General features: G+C 45.0%; 1 non-coding gene and 2 pseudogenes across 1 annotated transcript; all 3 read left to right on the forward strand.

Annotated features, from left to right (window-relative positions):
• The first annotated feature begins 2,874 nt into the window (after nucleotides 1–2,874).
• LOC122942848 lies at nucleotides 2,875–3,034 on the forward strand (annotated as a pseudogene).
• Nucleotides 3,035–8,957: 5,923 nt separating this feature from the next.
• Nucleotides 8,958–9,145, forward strand: LOC122942976. The gene has a single exon (XR_006390808.1). It is a non-coding gene; the product is annotated as a U2 spliceosomal RNA (small nuclear RNA).
• Nucleotides 9,146–22,082: 12,937 nt separating this feature from the next.
• Nucleotides 22,083–22,252, forward strand: LOC122942708 (annotated as a pseudogene).
• The last annotated feature ends 219 nt before the right edge of the window (nucleotides 22,253–22,471 follow it).

Here is a 22,471-nt window from a genome sequence, read left to right on the forward strand (position 1 = left end):
GGTATACACTCCAGGTTAGATTATATTTTTGTTTCTAGGGATTTTTCTGTAAAAAATTATTCTCAAGTAAGGGTGAGTTATTCTGATCATGAGTGTTTGCGGTGTGAATTTGAATTGGAGGGAGTAAGGAAGTATGGAAGAGGAGTGTGGAGGTTGAATGTGCGTATGTTGGATGATGAGAAAGTGAAGGAACAATTTCAAAGTATGTATGGGAGATGGTGTAAGAAGAAGAGTGAGTATGAGTGTATTCTGGATTGGTGGGATTGGGTGAAGGAGAATGTGAAAGTGTCTTTTAAAAGAATGGGTTATAGAAGGGCAGCAAGAAAGAGGAATATGTATGCTAGATCTAACCTTCGGTTGGATTTCTTGTATAAAATGAGAGAATTAGGTCATGATGTGGATGAGGAATTGTGTGCAGAACGGAAGGTGATGAGTGGTTTATTGCGTGAAAGAGGTAAACAGATTATTTTTCAAGCAAAAATGGATGTATTGGAGAAGGATGAATGTTGTTCTTGTTTTTTCTTTAAAAAGGTAGTGAATGTGAAGGGGGATTTAGAGGGGTTGTAGGATGGAAATGGGGTTGAGGTTCGTGGGCAAGGGGTAAAGGAGGTAGTGGAGGACTTCTATAGGGAGTTATATAGGGAAAAGAGCAGGGATGTGGGTCTGGAGGAGGAGGTGCTTGGGTCTTTGGGGAATAGGGTTGGGAATGATGAGCTGGGAGGCTTAGTAAAAGAGATAACTGAAGAGGAAGTCAGGAGCGTGGTAGATTGTATGGCAAGGAATAAAACTCCAGGAAGGGATGGGATCCCGGTGGAATTTTATATTAAATATTGGGATATTTTGGGTAAGGATCTGGTAGAGATTTACAGGTATATGTGGGTAGAAGGGAGGATTAGTGAGTCTATGAGGGAAGGAGTTGTGGTTTTAATTTTTAAGAAAGGAGAGAAGAATGATTTACGTAATTGGAGGCCAATCACGTTATTGAATGCGGACTATAAGGGTTATGCTAGATTGATAGCGAAAAGAATAAGTAGGGTGATTGGGCATGTAGTGCAAGAGGAACAAGTGTGTGGGGTGCCTGAAAGATGTATAGCTGGTAATTTGAGTTTGTTGAGAGATATTATTTGGGATGGTTTACAGAGAGGAGTGTGAATGTGTTTTCTATTAATTTTGAGAAAGCTTTTGATAGGCTTTCACATAGTTTTTTGTTTAAGGTATTAGAGAGAATGGGATTTCCGAGTGTGTTGGTGAGAGCGGTGAAAAGTTTATATGAGGGTATTGGGAGTCGTGTGTTGGTGAATGGGTATGAAAGCAATAGGATCAGAGTTAATTCTGGTGTAAGACAAGGGTGCCCACTTTCACCGGTTGCCTTTGTCTATGCTATTGAACCATTATTATCTATGATCAGAAACGATAAGTTTATGAGAGGGGTGAGTGTTCCGGGAAGTTGTGGTAAGAGTGTGAAAGTGTTTGGATATATGGATGATGTATGCGTGGTGAGTGAGTACAAAGCAGAACTGCAGAGAGCCAAACTGCACGCAGACATTTTTTGTGGCGAATCCGCTTTCAGAGTGAATTGGGATAAGTGTGAAGTGAAGTGTTTTGGGGGTGGTTGTGATGTTTCGGATTTAAGTGTGAAAGTGGTTAATAGTATTAAAGTGTTGGGAGTTAAGTTTGATGAGAGAATGAATGGTCACGAGAGTTGGGAAGAGGTGAGAGAGAAAGTGGTAAGAAAGGTGGATTTCTGGAAGTTGCGTGACTTATCCTTTACAGGGAAAATTTTGGTCATTAAGTGTGTCATTCTACCTATTTTGTTATACATTGGGAATGTTTTCCCACCAACATATGTGAATCTGAGGAGAATTAATAGAGTGCTGTTTTTGTTTTTGTGGGGGGTGAAAATGGAGCGGGTGAGGCGTACGACTGTGGTGAAAATTAGAGAGAATGGTGGTCTAAATTTTCCGGATGTTGAGTTATATTTGCGTATTAATTTTATGGTGAATATACTGAGGCTGTTAAAAAGGAGTGGTAAGGTAGCATGTATGATGAGATATTCTGGAGGATGGTTGTTGTGTCGTTTGGGTTGGTGTGAAAGGAGTCTGAAGCAGCCTGTGGCTTTTGTGTGTCCTTTGGTACGTGGGATTGGAGACCTTTGTGAAAAAGTATGGTTTGAGTGGGTTTAGTATGAATGATTTAGGTAATAAGAAGAAAGTTTTGAGTGAATGTAAGAAAGAAGAAATAGCAGAAGAAATTAACTTACTGCGGTCATCTGAGTATGGATACGGATGGGATGTTGAATAAGCAGAAAGACTTGGTATGGCTGAGTATGCATGGGGCTTTGCCGGTGAGAGAAGTACAAAAAAATTGTGGTTTGGCAAGGAGTGATATGTGTCCAAGACAGGGGTGTGGGGGTAGGGAAAGCATTATTCATGTCTTCTGGAATTGTGGCTTTGCCCAAAATGTATTAAGGAAGGTGGGAGGTTTAGTAAAAGACTTGGCGGGGATTAGTTACCTAACTTTTGCTTTTGTTTTGTTTGGCATTAGTCTGAGTGGTAAGAAAGAGAGTAGAGTTTTGTGGTTGATAATGACTGTTTTGAAAGAAGTGTTGTGGGATGCAAGGAATATGTGTGTGTACAAAAGAGAAGTGTGGGAGGAAAATGATTGTATCAGGCTATTTTTGAGTCGGTTGTATATCGTTTATTTGTGGGATATTAAAAAAGGTGAAAAAATTCGATGCGGAGGGGATCTGGAAAACTAAGAAATGGAAAGATCTTGTGAAACTGTGATGCTTTTGATGCTATATTCTTGAAATAAAAGTGCCAGAGGATGATTTGTTTAACCTGCTAGTTTTCTTGCAATGGTTAATCAAACCTGATAGTTTTAAAAAGGAAAAATAAAATCTGTTCTTATCAGTTTAATATCTGATACGTCCCCTATCTGGGGACCATATATTAAATGGATTTTTCGAACAGGGAGATGGAAAAAGAGCTTGCTCACACAAGTTCATCAGAGCAAAGGACGTGGTGGAGTCAATTCCAGGGATCCAGGACGACACCGTAGAGACAGTTTGGACTAATGTGTCGTCAAACAGGTTGACCAACGGGCATAAGGACTTGTCATGGATGGCCATTCAGGGCGGACTGCCCATCCGGTCATTCATGCATGCCCACAATCTGTGCAAAACCAGGTACTGCCCCAGGTGCCCTTTCGTGGAGGAAACATCTTATCACCTGTTTTGGGAGTGCCCCTTTGCACAGCGCCTGTTGGATGCCCTGGAACATGAACTCAAAGACTCTGTGCCCAGGAACAGCCTGCAATGCACTTCGGTGCTGTACGGACTATTTCCTGGGATTCATACTGTTGGAGCCATCCAGGAGGCCTGGCGCCTTATGAACTGTTTTAAGGACGCTATTTGGTTTGCTAGGAACCGGCTCATCCTCAGGAGGGAGAACAAGTCCGTCCTGGACTGCCGCAGACTTATCCATAGTCTGTTGCGGGACTACAACATCTCGGACGTTGACGAAGAAGAAGAGGACTAAACCCCTCTCCTTCCCCCCTCTCCCCTCGTTTGTATTTGTCCTCTCAATAAAGCTTTGGGCATGTGATTCCCCCTCCCTACCCCCTCCTTCCCACTTCCTCTCCCCTCATCACTGTCTAAATGCTTTGTTGGGAGGTTTTTGTGATTGAATAGGTATGCTAGTGTAGCATCCATTACGATGTATAGTGTAGGGTAGCCTGTACTTTACATAACAATGCCATGCTCGCAAAGACGGATACGTGTAATTTATTATGTACTGATTCGCGGCCTGTGCTGCGACACAGTACTAACGTATGTATGTATGACGACTGATTGTAATAAAGGTGTTTCAATCAAAAAAAAATCTGTTCTTATCAGTCTGCCTTTTCTTGCCGGCCCAGGTCCTTGTGGGTACCCCCTGCACTCTGCCTTTGAGCATCGTTGATTAAATTCCGCTTCAGCTCACTGCTGCTATTGGGTGTAGGGCTATTCCCCAGGGAACAAGAGTGCTCTGGTCTCCGACCTCCTCTTGGCCTGTGGCTTAATAGTCTTGGTGTACGACGTTAGACAGTGTTTACTTGGATCTCGACAGCCCGAATACGACGCCTGGAAGAACTTCTCCGACTGCGATTCAGGAGAAGACTTTACGAAGACTCGACGAGGAACCCCAACGACGAGGACTGAAGACTCCGGCCTGAAGACTCCGACCTCGGGGAACCCCGACGAGGAAAAGAGGCTCGGCGAAGCCCTACCCCGGAAGAAGCTCCTCCCGGAAGAAGCTCCGCCCAGCAAGAAGGAATCTGCATAGCCCCGCCCCCCGTGGCAAAAAGGGACGCTTTGCGAAGACACCACAGGAAGAGGACTAGAGGGAAGTAGCCATGGCCACAACCTCCAAGCCCCCCAAGACCAAGAAGGATGCTGCAGGACCAGCCAAGAAGCCCCAAGCCACCAAGCCCCCGGACCCTCTGGGGCCGGACCAGACGCCTCCACCCGGCAGAAAGGTGGCGAAAAGCCCGGCCAGGTCTCCCCTTCACTGGAGCCCTGGATGCGGCAGACCGTCACCATGAAGCTGAAGGAGGTGGATGGAAAGACCCCGGAGATGACCGAGGAAATCTTCTGCCAGAAGATGCTGGTGGACCAGGGATTTTCAAAGCCGGAGACCCTCAGCATCCAAGCCTTCATGACCGGGATCTTCTACGTGACCTTTGCGTCGTTCAATATCTGTAGAAGATATTGGGAGAAGGTGAAATCGGCGGCATCGGACTCCACATTTTCTCACTTTGTCGGGAATTGCCCCATTCAGAGGGAGGAAAGAAGGATTACGGTTTGTATGAGGAATCCACACACCCCCGGCAAAGACATCACCACTTTCCTGAGTCGATTCTGCACAGTGGTGAGGGAACCCACCCAAATCCTGAACGGACTCGGCTTCTGGACCGGAAAGTGGTCAGCGGTCGTGAAACTGAACAAAGACGCGACTGCAGAAGACGGCCTCCAGCACCTGCCCCAGTCTTTTTCCCTCGGAAACTCCCACGGCCTCATCTACTACCCGGATATGCCACAGTTCTGCAGGAAATGTGGACAGAAGGGCCACAAGTTGAGGAACTGCAAGGAGGATCCCTGCCGAATCTGCCGGGTCATAGATCACGAGACCAAAGACTGTCCAAAGAAGGTGGCGTGCAACCTGTGCGGGCTGGTCTCCCACGTCTACAAGGACTGCCCAAAGGGCTCCGGCCGCCCGGAAACCCCACCCCCAGGCCCCGGCCTAGGCGGCAACACAGCCCAAAGAGAAGCCATCTAAGAAAGAGGGTAAGCGGACATCTCCCCCCGCCCACGCTCCCGTTCCCTCCTCCTCCTGCCCAACCTCCCGCCCTGTCGTCACCACCACTGAGGATATCCACATCCAACTCCCCATCACCTCAGTGGCACCCTCCCGTGCCCCCAGCCCAACCCGCCCCGTCGTCACCACTACAGCAGAACTAACCTCTCCTCCAGCTGCTGTAGCCCTCTCTATGGAGGAATTTCCCCCTCTTGTCTCCCCAGATGTCAGCCAGAGGAAAGGGAAAAGAAAGGATAGGGACAGCCCCTATTCCAAAAAGAAGATGCTCGAGGTAGAGGACGTGGCCTCACCCAACAAGGAAGAAGAAACAGAACTGAAGATGGAAGAACCGGTGGCCACTAACGAGGACCCCGAACAGCAATCCCTCCACCCCCCTAGTAGCCTTGACGTGGAGGAAATAGTGGCCAACGGGGCAACCGCCGACCCGATGCGGCTACAGATAACCCTAGAGGAAATCGTAGCCACCTTTGCGCTGTTGCAGGGGCAACCCACAGACAGCGGACAAGAGACCGAGAAGCCGCCGGACGACCGGAGTGGTAACTAAGCTGTATCGTTCTCTGCTAACCTTTTTCTTTCTCTTACATGATGGCAAACTTTAACCTTTTTTCCATCAATGTTAGGAGCATTAGGGATCAGTCTAGACGTCAGACGATACTAACCTTCCTTACTTCTCAGGTTGCCGACGTTTACATGTTGCAGGAGTGTGCTTTGCCCCCCTCTAGGTCCTACAACCACCTGGCCAGGCAGTGGTCCCATGGCCCCTCCTACTGGTCCAGTGGCGACAGCTGTAAGTCGGCTGGGGTTGCCATCCTCCTCAGGGGAAACGCGTTCACACTTGACTCCGTCCAGGAGCTCGTCTGCGGCAGGCTTCTTGTCGTAGACGGCTCCTGGGCGGGAGAGCCGGTTAGGCTCATCAACGTGTACGCCTCCCCTGACAAGGGTGAGTGACTGGAGTTATTTCAGGCCCTACGACCGCAGCTCGCTACCACCAGGGCTGTAGTGATGGCCGGGGATTTCAACTGCCCGATAGAAGGGGACGGACGCAGCTCCGGGACCTCAAGCAAGCTAGACGTCACTTCCAAACTGCTTATCGACATGGTGACCGAAGCGTCCTTGCAGGATGTTGTGGGATCCATGGGGAACGGCTCCATTAATTATACGTGGTGCCGGCCCGATGGCTTACTCCGTTCTCGGATCGACTTTGTGTTTACCTCTTGGGCAGTCAGGCGGTGTAGGCACTCTATGGTCCCCTGCTTCTTCTCTGACCACAGGGCCATTCAGGTCCAGTGCACCCTAGGCACCGGGTTTCCCCTGGGCCGTGGGTCCTGGAAGCTGAACAGCGCTCTGCTGAGTCGGGGAGATGTGCTGGCGGAACTTAGAGAGGTCTACATAGCCTGGCGGAACAACAAATGCTTGTTTAAATGTACTAGTGACTGGTGGGAGTATGTTAAAGTCCAGTTTTGTTGTTTCTTTCAGGCCAAGCAACAACATCAGGCGTGTGAGAAAAAGAAGGCCTTCAGAGGACTGCAGCGTGAGTTGCGGTCCCTGCAAGATCTTCATCGGTGCGGCTGGGACGTGAGAGAGGACCTGGATAAGACCAAAAAGAGCCTGAAAAGGCACTTTGAGGAGGAATCCAGACGAATCGTCTTCCGTTCCAAAGTGGAAAACCTGGACAAGGATGAGAAGTGTAACTCGTTCTTTTTCAGGAAACTCCACGCCGGCCACACGCCCCTGAATGAACTCCGAGACAAAGACGGCAACATGCGTTCAGGGAAGGAGGAAGTAATGGGAGTCGTCACAGACTTCTACAGCGACCTCTACTCCCTGAAGAACACCGACCGGAAGGCCACCGATAAATTCCTGTCAGGTATCACTAACCACCTTGATCCGACAGGTGCGGAGGCCATGGATGACCCTCTGACGGTGGGGGAGGTGCTCTCTGCCGCTAGATCCTTTAGGTCCGGCAGGACCCCGGGCAGTGACGGCCTCCCAGCGGAGCTCTATGTAGCGCTGGGGGACCTGATCTGTCCGGACCTGTTGGAACTCTATGAGGAGATGGTGGTGGAGGGTACAATGCCCCCATCCTTGAGGGAAGGAATGATCACGATCCTGTATAAGCGGAAGGGGGAGAGATGTGACCATAAAAACTGGCGTTCCATCTCTCTCCTGAACGTGGACTACAAGATCCTCGCCAAGGTACTGGCCAACCGGCTGAAGGTCGTCATCGGCGGAATCATCCACCCGGACCAAACCTGTGGCATTCCAAACCGCAGGATCGCAGACAGCCTTGCTCTTGTGAGAGACATGGTGCACTACATCCAAGACCGCCGTGTTCATGCCGCCCTGGTTAGCCTGGACCAGGAGAAGGCTTTCGACCGGGTCTCTCACGAGTTTATGGGCAAGGCGTTGCACAGGCTAGGTCTAGGCAGGAGGTTCTGTTCTTTTGTTGACCTAATGTACCTTGATATTTGCAGCTCGGTGCTGGTGAACGGTTGGAAGACTGACCCCTTCCCTGTCCTCTCTGGGGTCAGGCAGGGCTGCCCTCTTTCACCTCTCCTTTTTGTTTGTGTTATAGAATCCTTCGCGGAGGCTATCCGGCAGAATGGGAAGATCACCGCACCAGGACCTGGACACTACGAGGTCAAGTGCTCGCTGTACATGGACGACGTGACCGTCTTCTGCGCTGACCAGCGTTCGGTGACTGCACTCGTCCAGACCTGCGAGGAGTTCGGACAAGCTTCAGGGGCCAAAGTCAACTGCGGCAATTCAGAAGCCATGCTCTTCGGGGACTGGCAACTCACCTCTTCTGCCCCCTTCCCATTCAACATCAAACAAAACTTCATCAAAATCCTTGGAGTCTGGTTCGGGAAGGAAGGCGCAGCCCTCAAGTCTTGGGAAGAACGCTTGGCCAAAGTCAATCAAAGAATCGGACTGGACTAATGTGTCGTCAAACAGGTTGACCAACGGGCATAAGGATTTGTCATGGATGGCCATACAGGGAGGACTGCCAATTCGGTCACAGCACAGCGCCTGTTGGACGCCCTGGAACATGAACTCAAAGGCTCGGTGCCCAGGAACAGCCTGCAATGCAATTTGGTGCTGTATGGACTATTTCCTGGGATTCATACGGTTGAGGCCATCCAGGAGGCCTGGCGGCTTATGAACTGTTTTAAGGACGCTATTTGGGTCTCCAGGAACCGGCTCGTACTGAGGAGGGAGAACATGTCCATCCTCGACTGCCGCAGACTTATCCATAGCCTGCTGCGGGATTACAACATCTCCGAGGACGTCGAAGAAGAAGAGGACTGAACCCCTCTCCTCCCCCCCCTCTCCCTCCGTGTGTTTTTATGTCAATAAAGCTTCGGGCACGTGATTTCCCCCTCCCTACCCCCTTCTTCCCACCTCCCCACCCACATCACTGTCTGAATGCCTTATTGTAAGGTTTATTGTGATTGAATAGGTGTGATAGTGTAGCATGCATTGCGATGTACAGCGTAGGCTAGCCTATGTCCTTATATAACAATGCCATGCTCGTAAAGACGAATACTTGTAATTTATTGAGTGCTGTGCTGCGTCACAGTACCAAAGTATGTATGTATGACGACTGATTGTAATAAAGACGTTTCAATCAAAAATCTGTTCTTATCAGTTTAATATCTGATACGTCCCCTATCTGGGGACCATATATTAAATGGATTTTTCGAACAGGGAGATGGAAAAAGAGCTTGCTCTGTCCACTCCACGCATTGACCTGGTATTGCAGTACCTCCAGGATCGGTGCACCCCTTCTAATCTGGTATCAAAAAACAGAATGAAATTGAGTGATGGATGTCAAGGATCCTTCCAGCAAGCAAGTGGAAAGTTGCTGTGCCCTGCCTCAGCAGTCCTGCACTTCAGCTTCTCCTTCCTCTGTGAGGTTTTTGCTGTGCTGCTTTCTGCATACCCTGGTGCTGCTGCTGCTGCCTCTAGCCTGTCAATCTCCTAATTGCATCAGCTGTGTGTGGGTTTGTTCCAGCACCAAGCAACCCAGCCAGCCATTCAGTCACCTCTCCTCACAGTCCAAATCCAATTAAGATTGATGGCTTAATTGTTGTGTTAATTGGCTTATCACCTGAATGAATGAAGTGTTTGGATATCACCTGAATGAAGTGTTTGGACCTCCACTCCGTGCACCTTGGGATTGATTTGGGCCTGTTGTGCACACCTGGGCAGTCTGCTGAGTTGTTCCTTAGAATTGACCATTTTGTAGCAAGTTTGCTTGATGTAACCAATTATGTTTTCCTAGTGCTTTATTAAATAAGTAAAGTTTGTTTGCCTGTGTCTCCCTCTTGTGGATCTTTTAAACTGGATGACTTGGTAGGTTAAAAAGTAGTCCAGCACTTCCTATGTATCAGCAATAGCTGGACCTGGCTTGTCTTGCCAATGGACGGAACACTGCACGTGTCACAAGAGGCCTGTCAGGTCAGAGGTCAAGTAAGGTCAGGTCACTGGATGACATCACAAGGGCTCTGACGGAACACTCAACAATGGGGCCGTGACATCACAATCAACAATGCATAGATACCTTTTTTATATATATTTTTTTCTCTCTCACTACTCTCCATTGACTTCTTATCGGTCATTCTGCTTGGCGCGCTTTGGCACCAGGAATTTCGTGTGAAGAAAAGGCGTGACCAAAAGCGGTGGGTGGAGCTATGCAGATCCGAAAAACACGAAGTGCAGCATGCTGTTGATTTCAGAGCGTAGGACGCACGTTTTCCCTGGTTTGTGAGAGAAAGAAGCCTCCCGGACTGTCTCTGCAGCTGGGGCCTGTTGCCTATCGCCTTCACGAGTGTTCTGCATTGAGGACCATCGGCCTGTAGGGCGAACCCTTTTCTGGTTATCGCTTCTCGGCCTTTTGGCTAAGATCAGACTGGTGATTCGGTTTGGTCTTGCTGGAAGGAGTTAGCTAGGGTCCTCCTTGTGGGGGACCCTGGGTGTTTCGGGAGTGATTGTGGGTTTATCGCCTGCGGATTATCTGCTTTGAAAATGGTGTCTCGAGGTGTCGAGGACAGTATCCGGCTTCATGTCTGGAGGGAGGAGGACAGGAAGGCCATTGGAGTGGACCAGATCGTCATGGATGTGCTGAAGCTGACAAGCCTGAAGGTAGATGAGGTATTGGCTCTGCAAGATTTCCCTAAGCAAGGAATTTATGATATTATGTTTGTTTCCTCGAGAAACTGCCAAAGAATGTTTGTGGAGCTGAATCAGCTTAAGGAGGAGAAGAAATCTGCTGTGATGGAGAAGATTGTGTTGGTGCCATTATTTCAGCAAGGTTCCAAAGTGGTAATTGTACACATGTACAACCCGAAAGTATCTGACAATACTGTTACAGCTTTTCTTTTGAACTATTGTGAGGAAGTAAGATTTATGGGCCGGCTGAGGAATAAGCACGGTTATTTGAATGGGAAAAGGAAGTTTTTGTGTAAATTCAAAATTGCTGGGAGTGCAAAGGAAGGCTTTAAATGTATTCCATCTGTTTTTTCAATTGGTGGGGAGAGGGGTTTCTGTTATTATGAAGGCCAAATGAAGTTTTGCAGGAAATGTAATGTGTTTGGTCATGTGCAGGATGATTGCCCTGAGAAGGGGGAGGTGTGCAGGAATTGTGGGAAAACTGGTCACAAGAGGATTGATTGTGAAGAAATAAGAGTGTGTGACTTGTGTGGAGATAGTAAGCACCTTGCCAAAAGATGTCCAATGTGGAATGATAAGCAAACTACTTATGCAGATGTGGCTGGAGGGAGAAGCTTTGGTGGGCAAACTGAGAAACAGAGCAGTGTTCCAGAAGTCTCTAGTGTGGGGGAGGGGAGTGTTAAAACAGGTGAAGAGTGGAAGGTTGTAGGGCACAAACCCAAGAGTCAGAGGGTGCAGGTGAAGAAGATTGAGAAAGGGGCGGGAACCTCATCTGCAAAGGGGAGTGGTAGCAGTAAGAAGGAGGTGGTTGTGGTTCCTGCTAGGGAGTCTCCCTCAGTGATAGAGACTGTGTTTGGTGATCGTCTCATAGTGGAGCCTGTGTTAGGACCTGACTGCCCAAACCCTGTGATTGGAGAAGGAGAGGAAATGGAATGCCAGGGAGTGAGTAGTGATGATGGAATTACTCCTGGTCAAAAAAATAGAGCTAGTAGTAGTGATGATGATGATGAGTTTATAGAGGTGGAAGGGGCGGTGGTCCCAACTTCAAGTAAACGTTTGAAGACAGGGGGTGAGTGGTCCGGAGTCCTTGGGGATCCGGACTCCCCAGGTCCTCTTCTGATCTGCAGGGATTCTGGACCGGAATCGCCTGATGTTAGTGTTGATGTTAGTACAGAGTTATTTAGAAGAGTAGGAGGACAGGAATTTCAACATTGATTGTTATGGCTGGACAAATCTCTATCGTACTCATAATGAGTTTTGTGGTTGCATCCTTAAATGTGCGTAGTATTGGGTCGGAGTACAGAAGAGCTGCTGTTTTTGACTATCTGAGAGATGTGGATGCTGATATAATTTGCCTCCAGGAATGTGCAATAAAGGTCGCTCCAGATGAGGAAGAATGGAATTTGGGGAAGTCCTTTTGGTCTGTAAGCTGTGGGAATAGGAATGAGGGAGTAGGCATATTACTCTAAAATCCTGTGCCACAATATTGCTATTTTAGAGTAATAGTTCCTGGCCGGCTGGTTTGTTTAGAAATAGATTATCTGGGTTCCAGAAGTAGGATTTTTTGTGTTTATGCCCCTGCAGAAAAACAAAGTAGAATACATTTTTTTGAAACTCTTAAGTTGCAAATGCCAGGTAGACTGGTTACCGTGCTTGCAGGGGATTTTAATTCAATTAGATCTGTGGCAGACAGAGCAACTGATGCTGAAGTAAAGCTGGACATGTCTTCTTGCCTCCTAAATCAGTAGGTAAAGGATGTGATGTACCAGGATGCTGGAGAAAAGGTGGAGGGTGATGAGAAATACAGGGAGTGCAGAATTATTAGGCAAGTGAGTATTTTGACCACATCATCCTCTTTATGCATGTTGTCTTACTCCAAGCTGTATAGGCTCGAAAGCCTACTACCAATTAAGCATATTAGGTGATGTGCATCTCTGTAATGAGAAGGGGTGTGGTCTAATGACATCAACACCCTATATCAGGTGTGCATAATTATTAGGCAACTTCCTTTCCTTTGGCAAAATGGGTCAAAAGAAGGACTTGACAGGCTCAGAAAAGTCAAAAATAGTGAGATATCTTGCAGAGGGATGCAGCACTCTTAAAATTGCAAAGCTTCTGAAGCGTGATCATCGAACAATCAAGCGTTTCATTCAAAATAGTCAACAGGGTCGCAAGAAGCGTGTGGAAAAACCAAGGCGCAAAATAACTGCCCATGAACTGAGAAAAGTCAAGCGTGCAGCTGCCAAGATGCCACTTGCCACCAGTTTGGCCATATTTCAGAGCTGCAACATCACTGGAGTGCCCAAAAGCACAAGGTGTGCAATACTCAGAGACATGGCCAAGGTAAGAAAGGCTGAAAGACGACCTACCACTGAACAAGACACACAAGCTGAAACGTCAAGACTGGGCCAAGAAATATCTCAAGACTGATTTTTCTAAGGTTTTATGGACTGATGGAATGAGAGTGAGTCTTGATGGGCCAGATGGATGGGCCCGTGGCTGGATTGGTAAAGGGCAGAGAGCTCCAGTCTGACTCAGACGCCAGCAAGGTGGAGGTGGAGTACTGGTTTGGGCTGGTATCATTAAAGATGAGCTTGTGGGGCCTTTTCGGGTTGAGGATGGAGTCAAGCTCAACTCCCAGTCCTACTGCCAGTTTCTGGAAGACACCTTCTTCAAGCAGTGGTACAGGAAGAAGTCTGCATCCTTCAAGAAAAACATGATTTTCATGCAGGACAATGCTCCATCACACGCGTCCAAGTACTCCACAGCGTGGCTGGCAAGAAAGGGTATAAAAGAAGAAAATCTAATGATATGGCCTCCTTGTTCACCTGATCTGAACCCCATTGAGAACCTGTGGTCCATCATCAAATGTGAGATTTACAAGGAGGGAAAACAGTACACCTCTCTGAACAGTGTCTGGGAGGCTGTGGTTGCTGCTGCACGCAATGTTGATAGTGAACAGATCAAAACACTGACAGAATCCATGGATGGCAGGCTTTTGAGTATCCTTGCAAAGAAAGGTGGCTATATTGGTCACTGATTTGTTTTTGTTTTGTTTTTGAATGTCAGAAATGTATATTTGTGAATGTTGAGATGTTATATTGGTTTCACTGGTAAAAATAAATAATTGAAATGGGTATATATTTGTTTTTTGTTAAGTTGCCTAATAATTATGCACAGTAATAGTCACCTGCACACACAGATATCCCCCTAAAATAGCTAAAACTAAAAACAAACTAAAAACTACTTCCAAAAATATTCAGCTTTTATATTAATGAGTTTTTTGGGTTCATTGAGAACATGGTTGTTGTTCAATAATAAAATTAATCCTCAAAAATACAACTTGCCTAATAATTCTGCACTCCCTGTATACTTACCTAGCAGATAGTGGCAAAGTAAAATCTAGGATTGATTTTGTATTGATCTCTGAAGGTGTAAAGATAGTAAAGTGTGAAAACCAGAGAGTTAGCTTTACAGATCATAAAATGGTTGTTGTAAAACTTGACTTTGCAGAATCAGTAGCTTTTGGGAGGGGTGTTTGGAAACTCAATGTGATGCTTTTGGAGAATGAAGATACACTTAAAAGGCTTGAGAAGGTGTTTAAGGGTTGTGTTCAGAGGCAGAAGTGTTTTAAGGATTTGCTTGCATGGTGGGATTGGACAAAAATGGAGATAGCCGGTTTTTTTAGGAGAGAGGGAGTAAGAAAGGCAAGACAGAAGAAAGAGGAAGAAGCAGTGTTGGTAAAGAAGCTAGAGACCCTCTATAAGTTTAAACAAGCAGGTTGGGATGTTGATGAGGAGTTAAAGGAGGTCAAAGAACAAATGAGGAGGAGGTTTACAGAGAAAGGGAAAGGTATTGTACATCGTGCTAAGGTGAAACACCTAGAGGAGGATGAGCAATGTACAAGATATTTTTTCAAAAAAACCTTTGGCGCAAAGGGGTTTATATCATCAGTATTGTCTGCGGAGGGGGAGGTTACTGGAAAGGGGATGATTGCTGAGATAGGTAGCTTCTATGGTTCCTTGTTTGGTGTGGACAATGCAGCATCAGAAGAAGAGACTGAAGACTATTGCAGGGCTATTGATAGTAATATTGCAGCTGGTGACCTAGGACCTTAGTCTGATGCAATTAATGAAGCAGAAATAGAAAGGATGACAAATTGTATGGCCAAGGGTAAGACTCCAGGGAGTGATGGGTTACCTGTTGAATTTTATTTAAAGTGTTTTTAACGTGGATTACAAATTGTTAGCTAAAATCGTGTCATCCAGACTGAGCCAAGTGGTTCGGGATATGGTGGGCATGTATCAGACTTGTTCTGTACCAGGACGTCGGATTTCAGATAACCTAGTCTTGTTGAGGGACTTGATTTTCTATGCCAAGGATATAAATCTCCCCCTAATCTTAGAATCTATCGACCTAGAAAAAGCCTTTGATAAAGTGTCTCACCGTTTCATGTTTTCAGTTTTAAATAAGATGGGAGTTCCTGCTAAAGTAATAAATGTGATCAAAGGCCTTTATAGGGGAGTGGAAAGTAGGATCTTGGTTAATGGACATCTAAGCCCGCCCATACAAGTGAGATCCGGGGTGAGGCAAGGGTGCCCGCTATCGCCGTTGCTCTTTATATGCGTCATTGAACCACTGCTGATAAGTATCCAGAAAGACAAGTGTATCAGTGGCTGTGTTATCCCTGGTAGTGGCGGTACTCAGGTAAAATCTATGAGCTACATGGATGATGTAGTCTTCCTGTGCAGTTCTAAAGCTGATTTGGATAGGGCAAATTTGCATCTAAAAATATATTGTGCAATTTCTGGAATGAGCGTTAACTGGAGTAAGTGCCAACTTAGTAACTTTGGGAAACAAATACAATTTGAAGTGGATAAGGTAGATAAAAAAGAGGATATTGAAGTACTAGGAGTGACCTTTGAGAAAAACCTGAAAGGAGAGAAAAGTTTGAGTCAGGTTCAGACAAAAATCGAGAAAAAACTAGCCTTTTGGAATTTAAGGAAGTTGTCCTTGGCCGGGAAGATTCTGGTAATAAAGTCTGTTATATTGCCCCTACTGTTATATACCACAGTGGTATTCCCTCCTGGGAAGCTATGGGTAAAGAGGATGACTAGGAAACTTTTTGTGTTTTTTTGGAGTTCAAAGACAGAGAAGATGAAGAGAACAGTGGTAATGAGCAAAAAATGTTTAGGTGGATATGATTTTCCAAATATAGAAGTGTTTTTAGGGTTGCACTATTTTTTATTAATTTTCAAGACAGTTAAAGCCAGGAATAGAACAACGGGAATGATAAGATACCTCGCTGGATGGTTGTTAAGGAAGTGGGGTTGGTGTGATGGGGATATGAGAAGACCAATGTCTTTTAATTTACCTTCCTTCTATGTGATATTGAAGAACTTTTATGAGCGGTTTAATCTGGGTCAGTTTGCAACACCTGAGAAGAAGAAAATAATGGAACATATCAGGAAGGGGGAAGAGCTGTATGTACCTTGGGCTTTGAGTAGGATACAGGCGGCCTGTGTCTTTAGGTTATTCAGAATTCAGGGCCTTTCAAACAGGCAACGTGATGTATCTTGGCTGACCCTGCATAATTGTCTACCCACGAGAGCGCTCCTAAACAGAAGAGGTATTGGATCGTCCGAGATTTGCCCTAGGGAAGGCTGTAATAAGGTTGAGGATATATACCATTTATTTTGGGAATGTAATTATGTCAAACAAGTGTTTCAGATCTTAAATAGGCTGCTTTTGTTTCTGTTTAATTGTGACAATTTCTGTTATGACAATGTGTTAATTGGCAGGGATTTCTCTGCAAAAGATAATGTCAGAGTGTACTGGATTACATGTTCTGTTTTGAAGGAGGTAATTTGGGATGTAAGAAATTTGCTGGCGTTCAGAAATGTGGTACTCACGCCTATGGATGCAGTAAGGTTATTTTTGTCACGTCTCCATACAGTGTATCTATTTGATAAAAAGAAATTGGGTGATGACAAGGCGTTTGAAATTTGGAACTTTAATGATTGGAATCTGTATGTTTAAATCTTAATTTCATAAAGAAAATAACTCAGATGATGTTTATTTAAGTCGCATAGTCACTAGTAAGTGAAATATTGCGAAGTGCAATAGACTGATGAAAAAAAATAAAAATAAAATCTTCGGTGCTGCACTTGGTCTGTCGTCGGAAGGTAGGACTCGGGTACCCTCTCTCTCGGCCTGGGGGGATCGTCTTTGGTTTATAGCCTAGACTTCACCCCCCTGCTGCTATTGGGAGAGAGGCTTAGTCCCGGGGACGTCGAGCTGCAATCCACCGAACCTCTGTAAGTCCCAGGATTTGCAGAGGAGCATTTGTATCTTTTGTCCCTAGAGACAAAGCGCCTAGTACCATCTATGGCAGACGACCCGGGAGGAGGCGGAGGAGGAGACGGGGTCGATGGAGGAGGAGAAGTCGGAGGAGGAGAAGTCGGAGGAGGAGAGACCGGAGGAGGAGGAGATGGATTCATTACAAAGGAGAAGAAAAAGAAGAGCGGAAAGAAAGGAGAAGCGGCAAAGGAAAATTCTAAAGATGATGGAGCCCGGAGGAAAGAGGAAGCCAGAAAAGACGAGTCCCGTGGTCGCACAGAGGAATTGAGAGAAAATGTGACCAGACAAGAAGATGACGACGATGAGCACCAGATCCTGGATTATGCGAAAATTAAGGATACCGTAAGACTATATGTAACAGAGAGCAAAAAGGATGTTTATGATCTTAAATATCTTGTAGAGAAAGTCCTGTATGGCGTGTTTAGTGTACAGAAGCATGAGATCTTAGCCATACAGGACTACCCAAGACGACGTGTATATGATGTTACTTTTAGTCAAAACGGTATCTTTAAAAGCTTTTTAGCTAAGATTCCACTGCATATAAATGATGATAGAATACGGGGCCTTAAGATATATGAGCATGAAATAGATGAATTCCTCACTGTTGTTATAAAAATGTATTCTCCCTTTGCAGATCTTAACGTTATTACTACATTTTTATCCACCTATTTTAAAAAAATTATTGCAGTGAGGAAGGTTTTAAATTCTGCCGGGATCTGGACGTCAAAATGGTGTTTTAAAGTCATCTGTAACCGCGATCCCAATTTTCCTGGAGGCTTCATTCTCCCCCCAGCACGTTTTAAGGTGGGAGACATAGTAGGAGACATGTTTTTTTCCCGTATGCCACCATTCTGCAGGTATTGTAAAAAATACGGACATTACACGGAGGGATGCACAAGCACATGTAAGAACTGTGGTAGCACTCAGCACGACACCAGAGAGTGCTCCATAGGGAAAAAATGCTATTCTTGTACCAAAACCGGGCATCTCTCTCATGATTGTCCTTTTAATAAGTCCAAGGCACAGCCAGGGCAGCGGAGGCAGCCGGAGGAACGGAAGGAACGAGCGGAGCCAGAAGAGAAGGATCAAGCCGAGCCACAGCCCCAAGGAGAGGAGCCCGAGCGCATGGATACTACAAGCGGACCCCCCCAATCAGGTATACCGAGGGAGAAGCGGAATAAGAGAAAGTCCAGTGATCAGCCGACGAGTAAGCCCCCTCCTGAAATGGAGGCTAGGGGCGGATCGGATGAAGCTGATCCGCCTGGCCCGCACTCGGTCCCTGGGCACACCCCAGAGGATCCAGGTGGAGCCGTGGCGTCCAAAAAAAGTAAGGGCTATGCCTTCTGGGGGACCAGAGGCGGATCCCGGAGGTAGCCAGCCGGGTCCCTCCACCCACCTGAGTGGTGACACGGAGGGCACAGTTCACACTGTGCCCGAGACAGTGTTTGATGAGACCTCAGCCCTGGAAAGGGAGAGGGAGGACGCCGTGGCTCCGAGACCTGGGCTAGAGTTGCTGAGCCCCGAGTGGCAGTGGACTCTGGAAGGTGTGCTGACGGGAGAGGGGGGTCTGCGAAGGGATGGTAGCTCCTCTTCTGTCGATACACTGGCCACGGTAACATCTGGGGTGCTTGGTGGCGAGGAGAGCGGATGCGAGTACTCCGGCCCTGCTGATGCTGTCTGAAGCTGTGCCGAGGTAAGATAATAAACTCCCTTTTTAAGGAATGCACCAGAAGCGTGCATTCCCAAGCTAGAAGAATTGCACTTTTTAATTATTTATCAATTTTATCAGCTTCGGTGTTCTTTTTACAGGAGCGCTGCATCCCCCACACTCAAAACTACCAAAAATATAAAAAAGACTGGAAACTCGGACCATCCGTCTGGTCCGGGTCAAATAAAAATAAGTCGGGGGTGTAGCCATTTTATTTAAGGGAAATGTTTTAATAGACCATATTAATGAGATTTTACCGGGGAGGATTTTATTGGTTAAAGCTTTTATTGATGTTTTAGATGGCAGTTTTTAAATTTTTATGGTTTTACTAATAAAAAGGAAAGAGACGAAATGTTAGAGATTTTACCCCTTTTTATTAGTGATTCCGAGCCATTGATTTTAGCAGGAGATTTTAATTGTATTTTAAGAGGTGAACACCGGCTCTCTAGCGCAGTGAGCAGGAACTGTGACAGATCCTCCTCTCTGCTCAAAAATATCATCATAGATTTCAAGCTCACTGACGTTTTTAAAAAATGTAATAGTCTTTTATCTGAAGAGGCTGGTGTTACCTGGGGTAACGCTACTTGCAAATCCAGAATTGATTTTATCTTCTGCTCTTATCAAGTGCTGCCTCTTAATTGTAAGCTTTTAACTAATATTTTTTCAGACCATAAGCTTTTATCTTTTAAGGTGCAGCTTGGTGGCAATCACAAAAAGAAAAAAACATAGAAATTGAATGTCTCCCTTTTAAAAGACCCTAGAATTTTATCAGATTTGATTGTCTTTTATAAGTACTGCAGGCGGGTAAGGAACCCCAGAAGGCCCATAACTGAATGGTGGGAACAAATGAAAATGAAAATTAATACCTGTTTTTATTAACAAGGGGAAACTTAAGGCCCAAGAGAAGAAGAAATTTTACAACGACCTAAATACCCTCCTGCAGACACAATACAAGCTCCGCGATCTGGGCATTGATATGAAAAAAGAAATCTCTGACACTAAAAAAGAGATTTCTCAGTGCCTGGAGCAGAAGAGTAAGGAGATCATGTTTCGTTCAAAAATAAAACACATTGAGGAGAACGAGACCTGCTCCAGGTACTTTTTTTTAAAAATACAAGAAAAACGTGCCCAGATGGAGGAGCTTGGGGGGGGGGGAGAAAAATATTAATGGTATTTTAAAGAAAGTCCATGAGTTTTATACTGAGTTATTTAATGAAAAGAAAATTGATAAACATTTTATGAAAGACTCGCTGAAGGGGATTGAGAATGTTTTAGATTCTGACTCTCAAAGATTTTTGTTACAGGATATCACCGAACAAGAAGTTTTAGAAACAGTTAAAAGTTTTAGGAAGGAGAAGGTGCCTGGCCCTGACGGTATACCCACTGAGTTTTATATTACATTTTATGGCATTTTAAAAGATGATTTATTTTCTCTTTTAAAAGAAGTTTTTAGGTCCAAGGCTCTCCCGGGATCCTGGAAAAAAGGTGAGGTCTCCCTTTTATATAAAAAGGGTGACAAAACTGATATTAAAAACTGGAGACCCATCACATTGCTTTGCTGCGATTACAAAATAATGGCAAAGCTATGTGCAAACAGACTAAAAAAAATCATACATAAAATAATCCATCAAAACCAGGTCTGCGGGGTGCCCGGGAGAAGCATCTGGGACAATATTAACCTTTTAAAAGACGTTATTAACCATACGAACGAAAGGAACGGGAAGGTTGCCATTTTATCTTTAGACTTTGAGAAGGCTTTTGACCGCGTATCGTATTTTTACCTTTTTAAAGTTTTAAAGAAAATGGGTATACCAGAAGGGTTCATACAATCTTTGAGAGCATTTTATAACCAATGTACAAGTAAGATTTTAGTCAATGGTTTTAAGACTCAGGATGTTATTTTAAAATCTGGTGTGAAGCAGGGGTGTCCCTTGTCCCCACTACTTTTTATTTGTGCCTTGGAGCCTCTTTTAATTATGCTACGAAACGAGAAACAGATACGCGAAGTCCCCCTGCCAGGCGGAGGGGGACTAGAGGCTAAAGTAGTGGGGTACATGGATGATGTAGCCGTAATTTGCAGGGACACCCTTGCAATACAAAAAGCAACCAAACGAGTGGAATACTTTTGCTGCGCCTCTGGCTTTAAAATAAATTTTAACAAGAGTAATATTTTAAATGTCGGAGATATGATTTTAAATGACATTAACATCCCTGAGTCTGAGTCTATAAAGATTTTCGGAGTCACCTTCAGCGAGTCTAATGACGGCCTCAGGAATTGGGATGCGGTTACAGAGAAGGTAAATAAGAAATTATGCATGTGGAATCTAAGGAAGCTGACGATGGAGGGAAAGGTTTTAATTATCAAAATGATAGTTTTACCTATTTTATTATATCTTAGCATGGTGTTCCCTCCATCGGACCGTATTTTTAAAAAAATTAACAAAGCCTGTTTTAATTTCTTCTGGGGTTCCAGGATGGACAAGTTACGACGAGATACGGTAATGCTTCCGAAAAATAAAGGTGGAAAAGATTTTACAGATATTAAAGCGTTCCTTTTAATTAAGTATTTTAGTTACTGTTTTAATGCCCTTTTTAAAGACAATTATTGGTCGTTTTTTATTCGTTACAATACTGGGTATTTTATGAGGAAGTTTGGGTGGTTTAAGACGGTTTTAAACTCTCCCTACTCTTTTAATTTACCAGCTTCTTATAAGATTTTAGAGAAAATAACGAATACTTTTAAATTAGACCAAAAGAGGGTGGAGATTTAAAAAAACAGTAGAATGATTTTAAAGGACATTAATGATAATAAATTGATGACCCCCATTAAGAATTTTAATGAAAGTAAATGCAAGCAGACCTGGAGAAATATTAATGAAAATTATCTTTTTAACGCGCAGAAGGACCTGGCCTGGAGCTGCGTACATGAGTGTCTTCCATGCCGGGCATTCCAGCACCGAAGAGGTTTGACAAGCACCGCGGAGTGTCCTAGGGGAGCATGCAGAGAGGAGGAGGACGTTTACCATCTATTTTGGTACTGTTATTTTACACAAAAAATATGGAGAAAAATGTTCCCCTTGATGAAGAAGATCACAGGACTCAAAGCGTTATCTATGGACGGTGTCTTTTATGGGTGTCTGGAGTGCCCTTCAAGAATAAAAAGGACTATGGCATGGAAGATTACGAACTGCGTCAAAGTAGCTCTATGGTCGGCCCGAAACATTTTATGTTTTAAGAATGAAGTTATTCCTGAAGAAAATGTTTTAAAGATGATTTTAGATGAAATGTATAATTATTATTTATTTGACAAAAAAATAACTCCTTTTATGTGCCACAAGTGGTATTTAAGGGAATGGGGGTCAGTCATATGATTTTATAAAACCTGCTTTTTAATGAGTTACATGTACAAATGGTTTTATAATATTTATGTGATGTAATGTTGTTGTGGTTTTAATAAACGATTTTTACCCCTCGAAGGGTAAATATTAACTTTAAAAAAAAATCTGTTCTTATCAGTTTAATATCTGATACGTCCCCTATCTGGGGACCATATAGTAAATGGATTTTTCGAACAGGGAGATGGAAAAAGAGCTTGCTCTGTCCACTCCACGCATTGACCTGGTATTGCAGTACCTCCAGGACCGGTGCACCCCTTCTAATCTGGTATCAAAAAACAGAATGAAATTGAGTGATGGATGTCAAGGATCCTTCCAGCAAGCAAGTGGAAAGTTGCTGTGCCCTGCCTCAGCAGTCCTGCACTTCAGCTTCTCCTTCCTCTGTGAGGTTTTTGCTGTGCTGCTTTCTGCATCCCTGGTGCTGCTGCTGCATCTAGCCTGTCAATCTCCTAATTGCATCACCTGTGTGTGGGTTTGTT

The sequence above is a fragment of the Bufo gargarizans genome, chromosome 6 (assembly GCF_014858855.1).
Source record: "Bufo gargarizans isolate SCDJY-AF-19 chromosome 6, ASM1485885v1, whole genome shotgun sequence".
Lineage (NCBI taxonomy): Eukaryota > Metazoa > Chordata > Amphibia > Anura > Bufonidae > Bufo > Bufo gargarizans.